At 42.6% G+C, this 12,614-nt stretch overlaps 1 protein-coding gene across 4 annotated transcripts in view; it reads left to right on the top strand.

Moving 5' to 3' along the window:
- Positions 1 to 217: 217 nt before the first annotated feature.
- The window catches only part of PAK5 (p21 (RAC1) activated kinase 5), a 399,298-nt gene continuing 386,901 nt past the window's right edge, over positions 218 to 12,614 (top strand). The window contains exon 1 of one of the 4 annotated variants that reach the window (XM_070471882.1): positions 218 to 523. The gene's annotated coding sequence lies outside the window, so the exon portion shown is untranslated. The other 3 variants (XM_070471884.1, XM_070471883.1, XM_070471885.1) reach the window with 3 other exon arrangements.

Genomic DNA, 12,614 nt, shown 5'->3' with positions numbered 1-12,614 from the left:
CCCCTTAAGACGAGCTCAGCCCAGCTTCGGCCCTGCACAGAATTTCTGCACAGTGCCTATGAGGAGGGGGCGTGCAGGAGCTGCCCGTGGAGGGCAGAGGGAAAGTGGGATCAGATCAGCGAGAAGGGCTTTTTCCAGCTCAGATCCCACGGCGTGAGACACTCCCCCCGCCCCCCGCCCGCAACCTCTCCACCCCCGCCCCCCGCAGCTGCTACTGCCAGCCTCCCTCCGGCCGCCACGAAAACCCGGAGCAGCTGCGCGCGCTCCTGGAAAGTCCTCCCAGGGCGAAGCCGGGCAGCTGGGCATGCTCAGTAGCTGGGGGAGGCCTGGGTGGAGAGTGGGAAGCTGTGGCTCAGCCTCCCGCCCCTCCCGCCGGCCCCCGCCCCCTTTGCCCCTACCCAGCCCGTAGTAGTTGCCCGGCGTGCGCCCGGGGAGACCGGGAACATGGCGCTCCGAGCGATGTAGCCTCGGAGCAGGAGAGGGGGACGAGGCTCCGCCGCCGTGCTGACAGCCAAGCCACCAGGTAGGCAGGCGCGCCCGGCGGGGCTGCCCGGGTGGGTACGGGCGCGGGGAGGGGCGCTTGCGGGGATGCGCACGGCGGGGACCCGGGCACCTGGCTTTGCCGGGAGAGGATGAGAAGCGGACATCTGTGACAGCGCGCGATTGTGCATCTCCTAGGAGATGCCGAAGGCTGGGGACCGACTGGCTGAAGGGGATGGATTCGGGAACCGCCCCCCGCCCCCCACGCCCATGCACTGCCATCCAGCCTGGGCTCTCTGCGGGTCAAATAAAGGGTAGTTCTTTTCTGCTGAGCGGGAGGGCATGGGGGAGATACCAGGATACCAGTCCTGGGAATGCGCTGGTCCCCCGGACCGCGGGCAAACCCAGCACCGGTTCTTTGTGTATACAGCCCCGCATGCAGGGGGTTGCCGCGGTGCCTGCTTCTCTGAGGACTGTTGGACATACTGCCAGGGCAGGATTCCCGTTTGGTTTTTGTCTCTTGACAGGTGTAGATTGGAGAATGCAATAGCTGAGCTTTTATGGGGCTGTTTTCCTTTGTTACTTGCCTTGGAGTGTGCGTGTGTGTGTGCGCGCGCGCGCGCGTGGTGGGTTGTAATGGAGAGAACTTCTGTTCGTGGGCACGGGTGTGGACAGAGCGTGGAAGAGAATCTCGGTTCCAAACTCTTGTCAAAATTGCCTGCGATGTTAACCTCCTGGAGGATAAACTTGAAAAGTCCAGAGATTATCAGTGCCCAGTTTGAAGGAGAAGCGTGTTCGCCTTTCTTGAACCTATGTGCGCGTATCTGGAGCATTAAACCTGGGACGCAAGGTAATTCCACATTAAATGTCAATTAAGGGAATTTGAAGCATTGGGATGTTTTTTTATAGTGGTCTTCTTCTTCTTCTTTTTTAAAGGCCAAATTAATAAAGAAAAACAAAAGTTGGCACAAAGCCAGAGGACAGTGTCGTCGTTAATAGTTAATGACAGCTTTAGAAGGATAAATATACTTTGGGGGAAATCAGGAAACTGGGTGTTCCAAAGGTTTGCACCAAAAAATAGATATAGGGTCTTGGGTAACTCTCAAAACCTCTCAGAGCATCCTTTTCCTTTCTGTGGTTTGGTGGTAGGTAAATAACTGTCTTAGTTGAGTCCAGATGGACCACATCACTTTTTAGAAGTCCCTCCTACACTAGAATTCTATGAAATTGAAACCGCATAATAACAGCTTTGCACCTTACATTTGTATGTCTGATTTATTCAGACCTACAACTCCCTTAGTTAAGGAGGAAAGGTAAATTTAGAATGTGCTTTTATTTTTTGATTTGTAAAGGATGGACATCTGTGACTATGAAGTTTAGACACACTTCCTTCCGTGCTTACAGTATTTATTTTTATCGTCTCTTTAGGTGGCAAGAATGAGTCAGTATCATCAAAATGAAATGGGAGAAACTTGAGAAAAATGCATTTAATTAAATTAAAACCATAAATGTCCAATCTGGTGATAATGCCTTGATTTCGAATGCATATGTGCAAAGCAGAAGCACTGCTGATGGGAGCAGTAGAAAATGAAGTTCGCTGATAGCACTGGGGTGATATTTTTGTGCTTCTCTGTGAATGGGTAGAGTTGAATTGTACTAAATCCCTAAACTTGTTAATAAACGTGAGAGAGAACTGCAGGCATTGAAAACACTTTGAGCCTCCCTTCTGTCATTTTGCTAAAATGTTGCAGGTGTGAGAGGCAAGTATTCTAGGATCTCATCTTGGTGGTGAGATGGTTGAGTTTGAGCTGTGACTCTTCTCTCTTTAGCTTTGTGATCTTGAGCAAGCTATTTAACTTTCCCAAGCCTCGCTTTCCTCAGCTGTAAAACAAGCCTAGAGCTAAGACAACCTAAATTGGGTAGAGGTATGGTTTACTCATAAGCCACAACCAGTGGTGGTGATAATTATCAGAGGAAGGAAAATGGATGTTTATTTAACATATACTATATGCCCTGTATTAAGCTAGATAAGTTCAAATGTCTGATCTCATTTAATCTTCCCAAATAGAGCCCGTCAGTCATGAAGAGTCTAACGGGACTTAGTGACTGAACAACAAACAGATGGCTTAAAATGGCAGAAATATATTCTTTCTCAGTTCTGGAGATTAGAAGTTCAAAATCAAGGTTTAGTCCAAGCCATTCTTAAGCCTCAAGAGGAGGATCCTTTCTGGCTTCTCCCAGTTTCTGGTAGACCCAGGTATTCCTTGTTTTGGGACAACATGACTAATTTCTGCCTTATTCTTCACATTGTGAAGTTCCCCCATTTATAAATAAGGACACTATTCATATTGGCTTTAGGACCCATCCTAATTCATTTTGACCTCAACTTAACTTGATTATGTCTGCAAAGACTCTGTTTTGTAATCAGGTCATGTTTTTAGGTTCTGGTTAGGCCTGAATTTGGAGGGAACTCTGTTCAGCCATGTATACCCTATGATCTGTATTTAATGACAGTATTAGTATTATGTTAGTATCAGTAGGATGTAAAGATAAAATAGTATGAATATTGAGAAGACTTTAAAGCTTATTTAGTCCAGCCAATATATTTGAATTTTTATATACCCAAACATGGTAGAGAAAAACAGTGTTCAGAGATACCTCATTTATACAAATGTCACTTGTCTAGAAACCAAAGTAATCTAGGGTTTCAGTCTTAAATAAGTAACATAGCTGATATACCCTAGCCCAGATGGATTTGTTAATGTTTGCCTCCCTCCCTTTTTGCTACCCCACCAACACAATGCAAACAAACAGCAGAAAACCATATTAAACAACAAAAATAACAGTCACAAAAATACCCCAATCTTAACACCTTTCTAATATTTTTTATCCTGGTAAATGGCACCACTGTCCAGGGAGTTGCCAGAAGCTCAGAAATCATCTCTGATGCCTCTGTTCTCTTTGCCCTCCATACCAAAAACTATCACCAATTTTTGCAAGTTCTGCCTTCTATATCTACCTATAAACTCTTGATAAATTCTTGTTTACATCCTCACTCCATCAAGCTTCAAGTTGTTACTATCTTTCGTTTGGTCCACTAATGGAGCTTCCTAACAAGACTCCTGGTTCCCAGCTTGGCCTCTCCCATCCTTCATCCAGAACAGGTAGAATCATGTCAGTCCCCTGCAGAAGATGCATCATGTACCTGGCACAGTTTCCAGAGATTCTTGCTGGCCTCCTCCTGGGCATCTCTTCTTGCTGCTGTCATACTGATCTGTTTCTTGATCGTCCTCTATGCTTTGCCAGCTCAAGCTGTACTCACGTGGGTCTCCTTGATCTCTTTTCCTCATGAGCCCAGATCTCTCATCACCTTTCTACTTTTCTTCTATGGCACTGAAAATGTGCAGTTTCCTGTTTATTTGTTTGGCTATTCATTTAATTTCTGTAAACTCTGTGATGGCCATTTGTTTGGTGTCTTTCATGTAGAAGATGCTAAATAAATGGTCAATAAGTGAAGGAATGAGTGCTCTTCCTCATAGAATTTTTCTGTGCCAACTTAAAGATATGATATTTTAGAAACTATTTTCTTTACTACCTATATAAAAAGAGCAATTTAGAACTCATTCTGACTTTAAGAGGAGTACTCTTGGCTTTAACAAATGCATCTTCGAAGAACTGATTTCCAGTGAGCAGTTAAGAATGAAGTCAAAATAATTTTTGACAACTGAGAGTTTTGTAAAAATGTCAGTCAACAAATATTCAAGTATTTCAGCAAAATATCCGTTGGACATTAACATTTTCCATGCTGGGCCCTAGGAAGATAGTGGTGAACTAGACTTTTAGCCTTCTAGAGATTAACAGTAAATAACCCTAATAGGTAATGATAATATTGTTTATTGAGCATTTGTTATGTGCTAGGTTCTCAGGGGCTTCCCTGCTGGCTCAGCTGGTAAAGAATCTGCCTGGAATGCAGGAGACCTGGGTTCGATTCCTCGGTTTGGAAGACCCCCTGGAGGAGGAAATGGCAACCCACACCAGTATTTTTGCCTGGGAAATCCCATGGATAGAGGAGTCTGGCGGGCTACAGTCCATGGGGTCCCAAAGAGTTGGACAGGACCAAGCAACTAACACTTTCCCTTTTCAAGTTCTCTTCCTTCCTTACTCTTATTATTACAGATGGCTCTCCAGTCTTTCCCAATAATACAGAATCCAGATTAGATGTACAACAAGTACTTGATGAATTAATAATTAGATGCTATTATCCTGATCTTTCAAAATAGGAAACTTAGGTTTATCTGAGGAAAACAGACTCTGCTCAGAGTGCATATACAGAAGTGCATGCAATTGCTTTCTGAAAATATCTAGGTTTGGACTCTGTTCTACTTTAAAAACTATCCTACCTATTGTCTCTGGGGTTAAAATAAGACAGATTGCTGTCTACCTGAGGATAGGTTCCTGGTGTATTTCTTTGTCTTCCACAGTTGTCAAAATTCTTAATCACCAGCTGGATTGTTTGGTCTGTCCTGTTTAATCCAAGTGAGAAGTGACTTAATCTCTTTCATTTAGAGGACTTTTTGGTAGTTTTGAATAGCGAGACTGAGTACCCAAGGGAAATGAAGGTGGTCCAATACGGGAACATGGGTTATATTTTGCATTTCTAGTTTGGCCTCAATTTTATGTCATTTTAGTAGTTGGAAAAAGGTTATTTTTAAAATAAATGAAAGTATCATTTAATGCATATGCTTAAGTATTACTTTTTATCTAAGCAAGAAAAAATCAGACATTGTATCTTAATTTTATTTAAAAGTGTTGGATACACAGTTGACTCAACTGAAACCTAAGAAACCAATAAGAGGGTTCAGTAAAGTGGTTGGTTTATAATATACATGTTCAGAAATCAAGGATTACCTCAAATGCTAGTACTTACCGGCAAAAAGAATACAGTAGAAAATGATTCTGTTTATGAATCTATACAAATACATATTATCTAGGAAAATTGGAAATGTATATAAAATACCAATACTTGGAGGAAAAAGGTATCTAAGGGCTTATGTAGGAAAGCTATACAATTTTACTTAAACACATAAAATCAGAAACAGATGAAAACTTGCCTTAGTCTTAGAAAGATAGGTATTTGATATGGTTATTTTTCCATGATCAATTATATAGTTTTCTTGTATTGCGATTTGGAAAAGCTTGTCAAAATGATTCTAATATTCACTTGGAAGAATAACTGTATGACAATAGTCAAGAAAAATTTGCAGAATAATTTCTATGGGGGTTGGGGTGGGTTGCCCTTCCAGAAACAAAAATAAATACAGTCATTGAACTACAATCATTATAACAGAGTAGTACTGGTGTAAAAATCAATAGTTAGCTCAATGGAATAGAATAGATTGCAAAGAGACTCAGGTAGTTTTTGGCAACAGAACTGTGATGGAGAAAGCATTTTGAAACAGGAATATTTGACCAAAGAATCAAGCAAATTGGCTTAGTATACAGAAAACATTCAACTAAGAACCTCTGTTTACATGACTCACGAGACTAAATTCCAAATTGGAAAGTTCATCTGCCAGATGAGAAAGCCAGAAGAAAATATTTAATACTTTTAGGGAAATGACTTTTTAATATAAAATTAATGGAAAGAATCACAAAGCAAAATATAGATTTGAATATATTTTAAACATTTGCATGCAAAAAATACAGTGTAAAGCAAAAAGTAATTATGAAGAAAAACATGGACACCAAGCATAACAGAACAGTTACTGTAATAATCATATCAAGGAGCTCTTAGATATCAGTAAGTAGAAAATAACATGCCAACAGAATTGTCCAAATACCTGAATAATTCAAAAGGAAGAAATGAAAAGGCTAACATACATATTTAATATTCTTACTATTAATCAGAAATGAAAATTAAAACAAAAGTGACATGCTATGTTTCATGGATTAAACCAGCAAAATGTATATATGTATATATAGATAAAATAGTACTGGCAAGGATGCAGAGAGAAGGACATTTGCGTTACTACTGGCAGAATTATACAATACAACCTCCCTGGAGAACAATTTGAAAATATGTCAAAATCTTTTGAAAGTTCAGATTATTTGACACATTGTTTCTCTGGCTTCTTATGTTAGTGTTTGCTAAATAAGTCAGTCAGTTCAGTTCAGTCGCTCAGTCATGTCTGACTCTTTGCGACCCCATGAATTGCAGCATGCCAGGCCTCCCTGTCCATCACTATGCAGACAAAAACTTACCTTAAGGATTGTTATAATATTCTGAAATAATAAAAACAATGAAAATAATCTATATAAAAGTCGGAGGTGGGTTAAAGCTATTTTAAAGTTCCCCTTGACATAGAAGAAAGACACAGCAGCCCCCAAGTGGCAGGGTTTCACTGTTTTACAAACAGTGCCCCCAAATGTGGGAGACAGCATAGGGTAACCTACTTTGCAAAGTGTTAATATTTTAAACCATGTTAAGAAAATAAAAGCCAGAAAGTAGTCATCAACTTTCTCATCACTGCATCAAAAGTAAAGCTCTTTTAATTTTTCCCACCATGCCAAAAAAAAAAAAAAAAAAAAAAAAAAAACCTGGGAAAAACAAGAGGAACAAAATCTAGTAAGGTTTTAAAAGAATAAATTTAGTCATGTGAAAACCAAAATAAAATGAAGTCCCCCAAATGATAGACTATGACATGTATTAAAAGGGGTCATTTCAAAAGTTATGTAATAACAAGGAACAGCCTTCACAACAGTTTTAACTAGAAATAACCAAATGTACTGCTGTATTACAATGATATGTATTTCAGGAATATCCCATATAGATGTATGCAAACTGGAACAAAAACAAAATTAGGCAGTGTTTGGGCAGTAAAAATATGTATGGCTTATATTTTTCATACCTTCCTGAATTTTTCAAAATTCATTCAATGATAATGTTGTTTTATGAGTTAGAAAAAAAAATTCACTGTTTTACAAATATGATGATGATACATATTTAGGTTATAATGACTCAGTATGTGACACTCATTGATTAATTCTTATGTCAGGGGCTCTGCCAAGTGTATTGGCAATGACTCTTAGTTTGCATGCAGATGAAAGAAACTCTAGTAAAGAAAGAATTTACTAGAAGGCTCTCAGATAGCTAAAAGACTTGCTAGGAATGGGAGTGTCCCCTCAAAATAACCACCACCACCTCCAAAAAACAGGCTTGCAAGCAAACCAGAACCTAGCCAGCTTTAGAGTCTAGATATCATGGACTAGAGAAAGAGGCCCATGCATGAGGGGTTTGCCTGGGCTGGGCCCCAGACCACTGGTTTTTGTGCTTAGGGCGTGGCCCCTCTCCCCAGGTCACAATTCACTTGGCATCACAGAGGGGAAGGCACCTTGACTGGCAGTCCTGTGGCCCTCTTTCTGATAAGAGAACCAAAAAAGATGGGCTGAGAGGTCAATGACCCAAACCAAACCAAGCAGAAAGAATAAAAATGCCCATTAGCCCAGGACTTGGAGGCCAACAGGGATGAATTGAAGGCCTCCACACCTCCCCCACAGAGGGAACAGCTGCTGAGATGGAGATGCACATGGAGTCCAAGGTTTATGGTACTGTGTCCATGGTGGTGACCCACATAAAAGATGGGATTTTCTCCTGGAGTCAGCAGGACCTGTCCTGAAGAAGCTGGCTTTCCAGATTTATCTTCATGTATGGGCAGGTTTTTGTTTTTGAACAATATTTATTTATTTGGCTGCTCAGGGTCTCGGTTGCGGCAGGCAGGATCTTTAGTTATGGCCTGGGAACTCTTAGCTGCAGCATGTGGGGTCTAGTTCCCTGACCAGGAATCGAACCCAGCCTCCCTGAACTGGGAGCTGAGTCTTAGCCACTGGACCACCAGGGAAATCCCTGGACAGGTATTTTGAAGGGAAGATACTATTCTCAAGTGAGACCAGAGCCAGTGAAAAGATGCTCCAAAGAACAGTTTAGCAGAAGCAAGAGGTATAGTTTGAAAATAGATGGAACACCAGCCCGAGTCTAGGCTTCTTTTTAGCTTGAATTATCTTAACTCTGAGCAAGTCTTTTAGTCATGTTTGAGTTCTAGTCAGTCAGTTCAGTTGCTCAGTCGTGTCTGACTCTGCAGTCCCATGGACTACAGCATGCCAGGCCTCCCTGTCCATCACCAACTCCCAGAGCTTGCTCAAACTCATGTCCATTGAGTCAGTAATACTATTCAACCATCTTCTGTCATCCCCTCCTCCTCCCGCCTTCAATCTTTCCCAGCATTAGAGTCTTTTCAAATGAGTCAGTTCTTTTCATCCATTTGTTTATTTGTTTATATGTTTGAGTTTAGTCCACTATGAATGATGGGTTCTGAGCTCAGATAACTTTTGGTTCTTGTGTGTGTGCTAAGTCACTTCAGTTATGTCCAACTCCTTGCGACCCTGTGGATTGTAGCCTGCCAGGCTGCTCAGTCCATGGGATTCTCCAGGCAAGAATACTGGAGTGGATTGCCATGCCCTCCTCTAGGGGATCTTCCCAACCCAGGGATCGAACCTGTGTCTCCGGTGTCTCCTGCGTTGCAGGCAAATTCTTTACTGCTGAGCCAACAGGGAGCCCCCTAACTTTTGGTGAAAGAAAGTGAAAGTGAAGTCGCTCAGTCGTGTCCAACTCTTTGTGACCCCATGGACTGTAGCCTACTAGGCTCCTCTGTCCGTGGGATTTTCCAGGCAAGAGTACCGGAGTGGGGTGCCATTTCCTCCTCCAGGGCATCTTCCTGACCCAGGGATCCAACCTAGGTCTTCCGAATTATAGGCAGATGCTTTACCCTCTGAGCCACCAGGGAAGCAACTTTTGGTATGTAATACTAAAAAATCACCCATAAATCAATCTGCATTCTCCTTGCAGTTCTCATCATACACAGGACATGGCTGTGGCTGTCCAGGTAATTTAATGCTCAGGTTCATGTCGCTTTTATGGCTTTTTATAACCTTTGCCCTGAGGAGAGGATACCTGCAAATGGGATGCAAAAAAAAAGGTAATTATTCTTTAATTGCACTAAAAACAGGAAATCTTAAATTACAAAGGGAGTCCCTGGATACTGTATAGTAAAGAGTTTACCTGCTGTGTTCTCCCACCTCTTGGCACCTGTGCAGCCAAGCCCCCTGCACTCAGAGCCCAGGTTGACCCCCACTGGACCCTGCTTTGCATTCCTGGGACCTCGGACTTCCCCTCTTGGGAGGCTCTGGGGCCCCAGGCAGGCCAAGGAAGGATTGTTTATTAGTGAGAGGTGTGGATGGAGTTTGTAGTCCACATACAGAACCTGAAGCCTGGGGCAAAAGGAACGAGGCGATGGGACAAGAGACTGGGACCCCTTACTTGCCGCGTCTGGGATCCCAGGATTCTGAGTTGAAGCCTGAGTTTCTACATTGTTTTGAAGGCATATTTGTCTGGCTAGGCTTATAGAACCCACTTAACAAATTTTAGCCTGGCCTATCATATTTAAGGCCTAGCGTGCTACAATCCATGGGGTCGCAAAGAGTATCACATCACTGGGTGACTGAACAGCAAGAATATCATATTTGAATATTTAGATATGTAGTCACGGAGACTCCGTTGGTGCTGTCATCCTCTCCAGTGTCAGGATTGCACCTGCTCAGGTAACTGTTTTAGGAAGGCCACGCTGAGTTATGCACTCATATACACATACACACAATTTGCTACTCCTGCAGCAGCAATGTAGATTATAAGGAAAGTAGCTTGCACTCCTGTGGTTGTAGTTAACATGTTGAAGAAGATATGTTAAACCCTCATCCCAGTATTTTACCTGTGAATCTTAATCATCACGAGAACTCTATAATGTAGGTTACTCAAGGCAAACAGTCATGCAGAAGAGTCAAACCCTTCCTCATCTGGATCCAGTGTCCACATAGCCTGTTGCATACAGCAAGCAACTCAGTAGATTAAAAGTTTTGTTTGGCATCCTTAAATCTTCAGTAATTCAAGAATCACTGGATTAATCAACCCGCTTTGACTCTTAAATCCTCTGATTTTGCATTTCGGTTCATGCAGATATCCTCAGGTAAAGGGCAAGGAATGTCTTTCATTGCCTTGCTTTGTTCAGTATTATGATTAAGGGAATGATCAAAACCAGGAATCAATATGTGGTTGTGCGTATAAAAAAAACAAATTTAATTTACAATTTAAAACAGATGTCAGCTCTGGGATTCTTTCAGTCTTCAAGGAAGTTGCCACTTGTGTCCTTGCTGATGAAGGTGAACGGGCAGAGAAGAGCCCCTTTGTCTTTCCTATAGAGCACAGTTGATATCCCTAAGCCTTTGTTGCACCCCCATCCAACTGGATTGAGGTGGCTTTTCGCAACATTATTGGTTCCATCACTCTTTAATAAATTACAGATGGGGGAGGATGGGGGGCAAGCTCAGTTGTTCACACCTTCAGTGGCAAGTAGAAGATCTGCGATCTCATCATTCTTTGTTAGCATCACTTCTCAATTCACAGTCAAGGTTGGCATTCTATTTAAGAAAACTCCTTAGCTATTTTCTAGGCGGAACTCTATCCCTTTGCATCTAAGGATGTTCTTTGTGTCATGCAAATGGATTTCCCAGCTAATCTCTATTAAGTGAGTTGCCTCCTTGCCTAATTTAGCTCCAGTGCTGTTTGCTGACCTAGGAAGAGTGCTTCCTGCAAGTGAAGTGGAGAAAACTTGTACTTCATGTGTTTCAAAGGAAGCATCTTCCTCCAAAGTAGGAGCAGTTGCTCTGTGAGTATAATTTACCTTCGAAAAACAAAAACAGTGATGGAGGAGGGAGTTAAAGAAGAAAGTCTTACAGAAATGGAATGTAGAGCTTTCCTCCTCTGGAAAGGAAAGTATGGTGTTCAGTACATTGTTCATTCTCCTCTAGCTTTTTGAGACATGAAAACAAAAAAGAACTTTTCCAATAATATTGAAATAACAGTTATTCATAACTTGAATTAAACAGTAGTTTGTTTTGCCTGTTATGAAAGTTTTTAAGTTATTAGCTACTTCTAAGTTGGGCTTCCCTGGTGGTATTACTGAGTCCAAGCTCCCTCTGCTTGCTGCATGATGGGCCAATGAATCTGAGACAAAGGCTGAGCAAGGAAGGGACTAACTGTGGAGCCAGATAACTGAGAAGATGGCAGTCTAGTGCCTCTGATGAACCATCTCATTAGGGTCTGAATGCCAGGTTCTTTTGTAGATCAGACATTGGGGGGATGTAAGGAAGCAAAGTAAAAAGGTCACTCAACTTGCAAACATCTCCTAGAAAGTCAAGCCTCAGGCAGTGGATGTGTTAATTTCTTGCTTCCTACCATCTATAGGTGGACAGGTTCTGAACAAAGGCACTTTAGTTTAACCGTCAGGCAGCGGAGCAGGATCCTCTGAGGCAGGCCATTCTATATGGTGACAACAAAAGCAAGTCAAAGAAACACTTCCAACATGCAGTCAGAACTGGCTTCTTCTCTGCAACAGTGGCTCAGTGGTAAAGAATCCACCTGCCTATGCAGGAAACTCAGGTACCATCCCTGGGTTGGGAAGATCTCCTGGAGTAGGAAATGTTAACCCACTCCAGTATTCTTGCCTGGGAAATCCCAGGAGAGAGGAGCCTGGTGGGCTATAGAGTGTTGCATGAGAATCGGACACAACTCAGTGACTGAACAAGAAGCTCCAAGCTGGGTCCTGTCTTACTGCTCCAGGCAAGAGTGCACTCTCCCTTCTCACAGCTAAGGAGTCCCTGAGTCTCATCAGCTTAACTTTCTTGAACAGCCCTTCCCTGGCCCACTGCATCTCCCCATGTTACCTCTCACTTAGACCTTGTATAAGCTTCCCGTCTCTGCTTTGCCATCACTGCCTCCCCAAAATGAGCATCTTATCATCTGGTGATCACCTTCTTACTGAGAATTTCCTACCAGCTGCCTCAGTTGTGCCTGACTCTTTGTGGCCACACGGGCTATCACCCTCCAGGCTCCGCTGTGGCTAGGATTTTCCAAGCAAGAATCCTTGAGTAGGTTGCCGTTTCCTTCCTAGTGGATCTTCCCCACCCAGGGAGCGAACCCAAGTCTCAGGGCGTCCCCTGCATTGGCAGAGGATTCTTTACCACTG

The sequence above is a fragment of the Odocoileus virginianus genome, chromosome 9 (assembly GCF_023699985.2).
Source record: "Odocoileus virginianus isolate 20LAN1187 ecotype Illinois chromosome 9, Ovbor_1.2, whole genome shotgun sequence".
Lineage (NCBI taxonomy): Eukaryota > Metazoa > Chordata > Mammalia > Artiodactyla > Cervidae > Odocoileus > Odocoileus virginianus.
The sequence above is the reverse complement of the archived record's forward strand: the minus strand, read 5'-3'. Positions and strand labels throughout refer to the sequence as shown.